Source organism: Strongylocentrotus purpuratus, unplaced genomic scaffold (assembly GCF_000002235.5).
Source record: "Strongylocentrotus purpuratus isolate Spur 01 unplaced genomic scaffold, Spur_5.0 spur5_scaffold_17, whole genome shotgun sequence".
Classification (NCBI taxonomy): Eukaryota; Metazoa; Echinodermata; class Echinoidea; order Camarodonta; family Strongylocentrotidae; genus Strongylocentrotus; species Strongylocentrotus purpuratus.
This window is the reverse complement of record NW_022145602.1, coordinates 8,582,927-8,592,641: the sequence shown is the minus strand read 5'-3', so window position 1 is coordinate 8,592,641 and position 9,715 is coordinate 8,582,927.

Below are 9,715 nucleotides of genomic sequence, written 5' to 3'. Positions count from 1 at the left end.
AGTTTTTCCCTTATTCTTCGTTACTGTCACTTAGCGCCATTTCCTTGTCTCTCCCCGTTTCTCACCCGACTTTTCTCTTCCCCTTTCCACCCCCCCCCCCTCCACCCACTCAGGTACGCGCATGTATGTTCCCTCTCTTAGTTTGAAAGCACCCCTTTATCTTCGGTGTGTAAAGTCAGTGCGGGCCGGATTTGTGTGTATTACGGGCCGGTGTCATAGGCGATTTGTTCCGTGCAGGCGATCGGTTCCTCGCGTGAAAAGTAACCCTGTATCGGAAATTTTGGGGACACAAAATCGGTCCTTCTGACCCCGGAGTGCGAGTGAGGTGGGGGGTGGGGGGGGGGGTATCTTTCTTCTTTTTTTCTCTCTCTCTCTCTCTTATTTCTTTTCTCTTCTCTTTTCTTTTCTCTTCTCCTTTCTTTTCTCTTCTCCTTTTTTTCTTCTCTTCTCCTTTCTTTTTTTTCCTCTTTTTTTTTGCGCCGCCAATAGGGGGGGGGGGGGGGCCGCGGCCGTTTCGCCCCCCCCCCTGGATCCGCCACTGCATGATATGACAGTCAGGCTCGGCGGTCTACCATTAAGTAGGGCAACACCGTTTTGAGGTCATTCGAAATTTTCTACGCATGCGCCTGTTATACGATACATAATATATACGTATGGATGATAGGGCGGTACTGAAATGTTGTTATTATAATAGGGAAATAGGTCATTGAATGATGACTGATGACGTAGTTGTGCTGCAGGCCGGATGCCTCCTCATATGGCAACGACTTGGACAATTATCACCAGCTCGATCACTACCTAGCCTTTGTACAAGGCCTCGCGCGCTGCTTGTCTGCCGAGCAGGGTCTGAAAATAGACTAACGCAGTGTGGCTTTACAGCAGTGATCGCTGGACCGAGCCGCTTCAGCGGCTTGGCCTTTGCTAAATTGCGGAGCTCATCATTACGTGCATATGCATGAGGGTCTTACATATACAGCAGCTAGTGATGATCGTGGCCAATCCTAATTGTTTTAACCGCGCGGTGTTTAAAATGGCTTCGTCCATGAAATTGTGGGGGAATCGGTATTCAAATGTACTAAAAAAATAAAATAATATCTAGTTCAATTTCGAATAAAATATGAATTTATCAAAAACAATATTCTACTTATTGACTAGGGTATTTATTATTTTGCTACTTAAGTAGATTTATAGTAAAATTTTGTTCCCTTGTTTTTCATTTTAACCTACGCATAGACTCTAGTGGTTCGCACGATCAGCTGGTCGGAATTGTTATTGTACAACACTCGAATATCTGTGTACGTGTGAAAACGATGCGTTCATGGAGCTTTGGATTTGCAGGGCTAGCTGAGCTAGCTGCATGCAATAATGAAATAATTAAAATAATGAAAAGGACATCAAATTCTGGTAATTCTGCTTAGGTCTATAATGTATTAGATGTGCAAAAAAGGGTAGATATCTTCTATGCAGTACATTCTGCATGGTTCCTGTGCAAGAGTTTTCTTAGCTATTTCTTATACTGAAGATATCATTTTATTGTGTGTGACAAGTTTGGTTCACATTCTTTCATTAAAGAAATAAGAGGTGAAACGATAACTTCAATGGACAGTGCAGTGCGGTGTGAGTAGTACCTCCCGGCCCCCGAACTCTGGGCAGCTTCGGGACTAGACGCCGATGGGGATGGTGTGCTGGCAGCGACTGTGGTCGTCCGCACAATTAAAGAAGTCCTTGCACAGTGAAATGGCTTGAAAAATCGCAGATTTGCCATAAGGAAGATTAACAAATACATTTTCCCCTTTCACTGCTGATTTTATAGCTTTTGATTGTAACTCCTTAAAAGATGATAATTTCAACCTTTCGACCGCATATTCAAGGCTCTTTGATAAGAGATCTCCTTCGTCGCTCGCCATGTTCTGTAACCGCTCAAAAATGTATTTATGATTAAAATGTTGATAATGAATATGCATGAAGTTTTCTCGAATCGTCTACTCTGATTGGTGCGTCGGATTGGAAGGGGCGGTTTGGCCGGCTTTCTGGGTAAGATACTTTGCATCTAATTATCTCCTGATCCGGGAGCGGAAATATAATACAAAACAAAAGAAATAAACTACAACAACCACTCAGGTTAGTAAAGGCCGAGATGCTGACGCACCTAGTCCCACAGATCACAGTCGTCGCGCGATTAGTCTATGTATTCAGGCGCGTTTAGGGAAATACAGCACGAACGTAACAACAGACACTTTCAAGAAAAAAATTGTCGCCCTCTGTAGCAAAGGACATGCAAATCGAAACTCAATTGACTAGCAGCACTAGAGGGCTACCAATCCTAAATTTGAAGAAAACAAAATAATGATAACTCATTTCCCGCACAACAGAGACAACTAGATATCTCTCGAGTGAATACAACACGTATGCCCTTATTTTCCCTGACAATTTTTCTAGGGCATGGACCTAGTTTAGCAAGGTAAAATGTAATTCGATAATTTCATTCAGTGAATGTACTATTTCGTTTTATATGTAATATATTGATAACAATATGGGTATATATACACAGAGTGGTAGACGTAAGCTTATTCAGCTGGATGGTTGTGCAGGTACAAGGAGATCCGGTTCACCTTTCTGGGAGGCTTATAAACAAACAGGCAATATAGCGCACGTTGCCATGTTTGGCAAACTCGCAACTAACATGCCCGGCGATTTCTTTTCATGACCGGGGAGGGGGGGGGGGGGGGGAGTGACGTCATGAGCAAAAACTTTTTTTTTTGGGGGGGGGAGAAAAACAATCTGAATCATCACTGCTCTTACATGTTATAGCAGGCCCCTCGGAACGTTTTTCGAAGTGGGAAGGGGGGGGGGGGGCTAAAGTATTTACGATCAGATAGGGCAAAGCAAGTGGAGCGTAAATCGGCGTGGGGTCCTGGGGCAAAGCCCCGGCGGGGGTCAGGTTTTTAGGCATCTAATAAGGGTCAGATGAGCATATGTTTATACCTTATTTGTGACACTTGCATGCAGGTCACAAATCGGAGTGGGGTCCAGGGGGGCGAAGCTCCCAGAAGCTCAGCGGTTTTAGGCATTAAATTACGATCAGATGATCATCCAGGGGCCGCCTTAGAGCCCTTGGTGTGATGTAGGGGCGGAGTCCCCGGAAGCTCAGGGTTTTAGGTCTTTAATTATGGTCAGCTGAGCAACCAGGGGGGCTTAGGGCCCTTGGTGGGGCTAAGAGGGCACAGCCCCCGAAAGCTCAGAGAAAATCATGCCATTTCAGCAACATTTGTAAATTAGTCACTGGTATCGAATTAGAAATAAACCACGTTTGAATTTTATCGGGGGGGGGGGGGGGGTACTGCCCCAAGCCCGAGTGAGTGAGCATAGTAAACGAGAGGGGTAAAGGTGACGAAAGTGACTACTCCCTCACAGGTTTTTTTGTATTACAAAATTGTATTCCTTATAAAAACTTTAGTATGAAAAGAAACAATATATTTTTTTCACACTTTACTTTCTAAAATATTTACTTGAAAATTTTAAGGGTATTATGCGAGGGAGCATAGCTCCCGAGCCAGAATTTTTTTACATTTTTATGTCTAAACGCTTAATTTTTAAGTGTAAACGCTGCACTCTTGGACCCAAAGCCTAATAGTGTGTTGCAGTCTTTAGTCAGTATTTGCTGTACATTATTTGTTTGCACTTTTAACAAATTTGCCGGGGGGGGGGGGGACGTGTCCCCCCCCCCCCCCGGAATCGCCGCCCCTGCCCATTACGCTTCTAAATGAAATGGGTTGGCCAAAATAAATGGCTCTTTTTATAGTTTCGTAATACCTCCCTCTGTCGTTCATTTATTTATATTTACTTATTTATTTCATTTATCTGTTATTCATTCGGTTAAAAGATATCAACACGTAAAGTTCAGGAACTCATAGGCCCGAATTCACAAAGGAGGTTTGTCGACAAACCTCCTTTTGTTTTTTTACAAACCAAGGTTTGTAAAAACGCGTCGAAACGCGTCGTATGACGCACATAAACCTCGGCTTGTCGACAAACTTCCTTTGTGAATTTGGGCCATAAGGGTTGACTGATTTACAACGAAATTGAACATGTTCAAAAAAATTGAACCAAAATTCTCGATCAATTTGATTTTCGTTATGACGTTTTTTAATTTTACAACAAATTGTAGACTTTTCCACACAAACAAAAAGCGAGAGAGAGGGAGCGGGAGGGCTCCCCTTACCCAAATTTAAGGCACATTTTTGAACAAAAAACGGTTTTGCTAATAACTGTATCCTGCCTATGTTTATACTGTTGCATCGTTTCCTTTACCTATAACACACAAAGCATCATCCTCCTTGGATGGCTCTTTTGAAATATGTCTACTACCTCCTCCAATTTGATGATCATGTCGGAATGAATTTGCATACATGGCGTAGTGTGGCTCAGACATTGGGAGCACCAGTTTTGAGTGTACTAAAGCAGCATTTTTCAACTTCTTTTTATTATAGCCACGGCTCCCTTTAACCCATAGCCTGCCATGAGGCTGCATGCACGCTACCTATTGAGTGCCATGTGCGTGCAAGGGCGCATTCATAGTAGCAGTTATTGTTCATGCTCATTGGGCTGTACGTGCTGTGTGTTTTGCACTCGCCATTCATAGAACCATCGCGTTAATCAGATTATCTCCAAAACAACCTGGCACAGTGGGGATTAGCCCTGTGGCACGATAAGAGTTAAGGAGTTACAAATTTACGCATCAACCCGATCCAAATTCTATCAGAGAGTACTTTTTTCCAATCCTCGTATACATATTAAACGTACGAGCACATTTTCGGGTGAGGTCCTCTTGCCCGAAAATATAATATCTGAAACCAAAAATTGTGAGCGAGCGAAAAAGTTATACTTTTATTATTGCAGAAATGTTATTTAGTTATCAACATGCACTTGATAAAATGTAAAGTTATATTGTTGGTCATCTTGTTGCAGGGAATCATCCCGATTTTTCAATTTTGCGAGAAGTGAAGCAAACGGGGAGAAAAAAAAAGACAGGTTGTTGTGGTATAAATTCCATTTATATATGCAAATACAATAATTGAGGGTATCGTTAGGTAACGTTCCGCCCGAATCATGACGACATTTGGACATCGAGGTACCCCAATATCGTCATATCATCATATGGGGATATTCATGGACCTCGTTGCCTGAGACTATCCCGTTTCCGAATTTCGCATGGGACCGAAGTGCGCAAGGAAATTTCAACTTGACCATCTCTGAAATGTTATTTTCTTGTCAAATTACCCAAAGTAATATATATTTGGTAATCTTGCGGTTACTGATGCTTTGTTTCTATCATCATGTTTATTCTATTATTGCAAAATATATTTTGAATGTGACTAAAATACTCTCGCGGCACCCCGGTTGATAAACGCTGTACCAGATGGTCAAAGGGGGCATAATGACTAGGCCTGGATATGAAGTGGGAATTTTTTAAAATTGTGAATGTGAAACGGACACACATACATACTCTCTCTCTCTTTCTGTTTCTTTCCTTGCATGTTTAGTCATATTTCCAGTTCTTTTCTTATCTGCGGTATGCTTTATCAATGACGCAGAACGGATCACCCGAAAGAAATTTGAAGCTATGATTTCATAGCACACCACGTTACTGATTCACATAATATTATAATCTTTGAAGAGCGTCTCCACCAATCTTTGTCATTATTATCCCGCGTTCTTTTTCCCTTTCCGTCATCTCTTCCCTCACTTTCACTCTTTTTTAGCGGATATCTCGTAACTATCTGGTTGGGAAATTGCTTAGGCACTATGTTTTTTGTTTCTGTTGATAGAATCTTTATTCAGATACAAAGTCATGGATGTAACCATACATAATTATTTACAACAAGCAAATCATCAGATATTGAAATTCCTATAAATCTTTAGCTATCTACATACACTTAGTAGTACTCGCATCTATTTCATTTTCTTCAACTTCTAGTCTGTACTATAGCAGAAAAGATCACTTTTTCCTTATTACTTTTGTTGCTACATTTTTATTTAATTTATTTACAGCACTCGCTTTCTAAATCGCAAATAAAGCATAACGAAGTAGTAATTAATATGTGTTACATTTTCCTTTGCGTAATAAAAACCATATACACTGTAAAAAAAGAATTTGTTCATTGGTAATTTCTACGTATTTTTTCCATGTAGAATTTACTTGAAAACATTAGTTTTGCCACTTACGCACTAAATGTAAGTCTTGCTAACTCAAACTTTCAATTTAGTAGAACATACGTGGAATATTTAAGTAAAATCAAATACATAAGAACTTTAAGTAATTTCAGCTTGTATTAATTTAGTAATGTTAACTCAAAATCAGAAATTATACCTATTACTCAAACAATTTATGTTGAATATTCTTATCTTTTTAAAGTAAGGACCGATGCAGTGCGTAATAGAAATATTTACATAATTTATGAATATTCATTAAGACCAAATTAAACTCTTTTTTAAATAAAACAATTCTTTTTTGTGGTTGAATGAAAATTTAAGGACTTTAAAACATTTACTAATTCATTTAACATGGCTAAGCAAAGACAAGACAATTTTTAATTGTTACCCAGTTCAAAACAAATCAAAACTTGATATTTCAGGAAATTGTCAACCAATTTTCCTTTTAAGATGCTACGATCAAGTATATATAAAATTTGGAGCCTTTCAATATGTGTCGAATTGAAGCGTATGTAATAGTTTGTGATGGTGGTAGATATATATATACGGTTAAATCTTAAATAGAAGTAGTGTTAGTAATGGGTACCAAATCGTGCAATATGTAATCCTATCATAGCTTTTTTTAAATTATCTAAAATGATTACAATACTTAAATTATTTACGTTAATGTAACTCGATTTAACTGAGTAAAAATTTATTCAGCAAAATAAGTAAATTCTACTTAAGATGCCGTAGGTAATAGTTACTTAATTAAAATAAGGCAATTCTTTTCCTCAATTTTATTGAGTTATTTCGATTATTATTTTGTTACAGTGTACCATACAAATGGGTGAAAATTTAAAATTTCTACAAAATGAATTACATAATAATATTTCAATAACATTGCAAAATGGATAAAACTTTTTGCGCATTAAAAAAATGCATGCATTGTGGTACCAGTTTTGTCACAGTATAAACACATATCGTTTTCTTTGAGATTCCATTTGAATAAATTAACAGGTGTTTGTAAAATATTATACGTAAATTTAAAGCTGAATTAAATCAAGTAATTATCACGAACATATTTCAATTTAGATAACCTCAGAGGATCCCACTAGATAAGAATCAAATACTAAAAAACAATAGTTCATTTTCCTTTTTTTCATGGAGTTTTTTTAAAACTCTGGAAACTACACAACAATTTTAACCATCTAAAGACATAAAATGTGAAAACACGTCAACCATATTCATACCTCCATTTGAAGAGTATTTATCATGTATTCCTTGTTCACTTTCGCTCTATTACCCCATGACAATTGTAAAATAACTTTTCATACGCTTTCATCACGACAAAACTTGAGCTGTATAACTTAATTTTGAAAATGACAAATTTAAAATTCCTCCTTTTTCCAAGAATTTTTTTTTTTTCAATCATATTTATTTTCCTTCTATCCGGATTTTACGCCCTGTACATATCGTCATATCATCAGCCTGTTGAGCTATCTTAATTTATGTAGTGTGTTTTCCGATAATAACAATTTTGTGTGTGGTAATACGCAGAATTATATATCATCATAAATGACTACTTTGGAATTAATCATGCCTTAATTAGCAGTCTTTGATGTGTTACAGAGGATGAATACTTGGAATTTGAACGTGAGGCTCCTTGGAATCCCACATTATTTACACAGCAAACAATGAAATTGAGTTCGATCGGGAGGATTTTTCTCGTTCCTACAAAACGATCTCTCACGTCCAAAGAGATTCGATCATACATAGTCAATAAAAACACAATGTCAATTTTGTTCTTCCATCGCGATATTATGCTAACAAGTGGAAAAGAGCTCATTAATATCAAAGACGTCATTATATTTATGGAAAAATGTGTGTATTTCTCTCAATATTCATCAATTTTCTTCTACATTTTAATATATTGTAGTCGAGGCAATTGTCTACAAGATCAATACAAATTTATTTTCATTTTAATGATGTCCTCATAGTACAAACTTCGATTAAAGGCCACATGTCAGAATTTTCTTAGTTTGCGTGTTATGTCTATGGAAGGTGAATTTTGTTCACATCATGAATCTACATGACATTCTTCTTTGAGCACTATCTATCTTATTTGTGCTCTGTTTTCTCCCAAATTTGGGTATGTCATAGCTGAGACCATGGGCTATAAAAATGGTGTTTTAGTTTTTTGATCAGATGATGAGATCATGTCACAATTTTCAGTTGAATGTTGAAATGATGAATATGTCACGTATGTCCTATTTGTGAAACTTAAACGTTAGCAGTGTCCTCGTATTCAAATTATGTAAGGAAACCCTTTCACTTTCTAGACTTTACTGTCAGACACTATTGAGTGACTGACTAACATCTTTTTTTTTCTCTGGTAATAAAATACATAAAATGAGCGTTATAGGGAACATGAGCATTTGGCTACATTAATAACCCACTCTGTTCTCATTGAACTTCATGCAATATTTGGTAGTAATACTAGAGATACTTATACTGATATCAATGATTTAAGCTATTTATCCGAAAAAGAATATGAGTTTCATTTCAGTAGGTTTCTGAACTGTAAATATTATATTGATGAGGATTTTACGACTGAATTCAGTAACATTGACTATCATTTTAGTATTTTACATTTTAATTCGCGTAGTTTAAACATACATTATAATGCTTTATCCAATTTCATCTGTACTTTATGTATAGATTTCTCTGAAACTTGAATTAATGACAGTACGCCACTATTATTCAATGTGTCTGGTTATTCGTTTATACATTCTAATCGCCAAGTAGGAAAGAGTGGAGGTGTTGGTCTATTGGTCGCTGACAATTTTGAATATGAAATACGCAATGATATGTTTATATTATACCCATCATACAATTATGAATCACTGTTTGTTGAAAGCAACTTGCCGAGACATAAGAATATTATTGTAGGTGTCATATATAGAAACCCCAATCAAATATCAATGATTTCATCCCTGTCTTTGAAAATGTTTTACAGAAAACTTATATTGAACATAAACAGGTTCATATAATGGGAGATTTTAACATAGATCTCGTGAAATTTATTGGCAATGCTGTATGTAATTTCTTGAGCGCAATACATTCAATTTTTTGTATTCCTTTAATTGACAAGCCTTCGAGAAAGACTGACAGATCAATATCCCTCTAATCCAAATTCCTTATACAGTGACAATATATATCCATCCGATATTTAAAGACATTATTTTCAAGCAACTAGCGAATTTCACGTCAACTCCAAATGATCGCTAATGTATTCCCACATTTATTTTGACTTTTCATTTACGCCAGGACATCGTGACGTCCTACACTATTCACTTTTAATTATTCAGGCATAAGCTCTTATATATCAATTACATTTTCATTTCTTTGAATAAGATAAAGTCGTCAAAATGCGTTCTTCATGATGTAAATTAGAGTCAAAGGTGTAACTGGTTACTGCACAGAGTCAATGGTCATATATTGTTTCAATCCATCTTCCCTA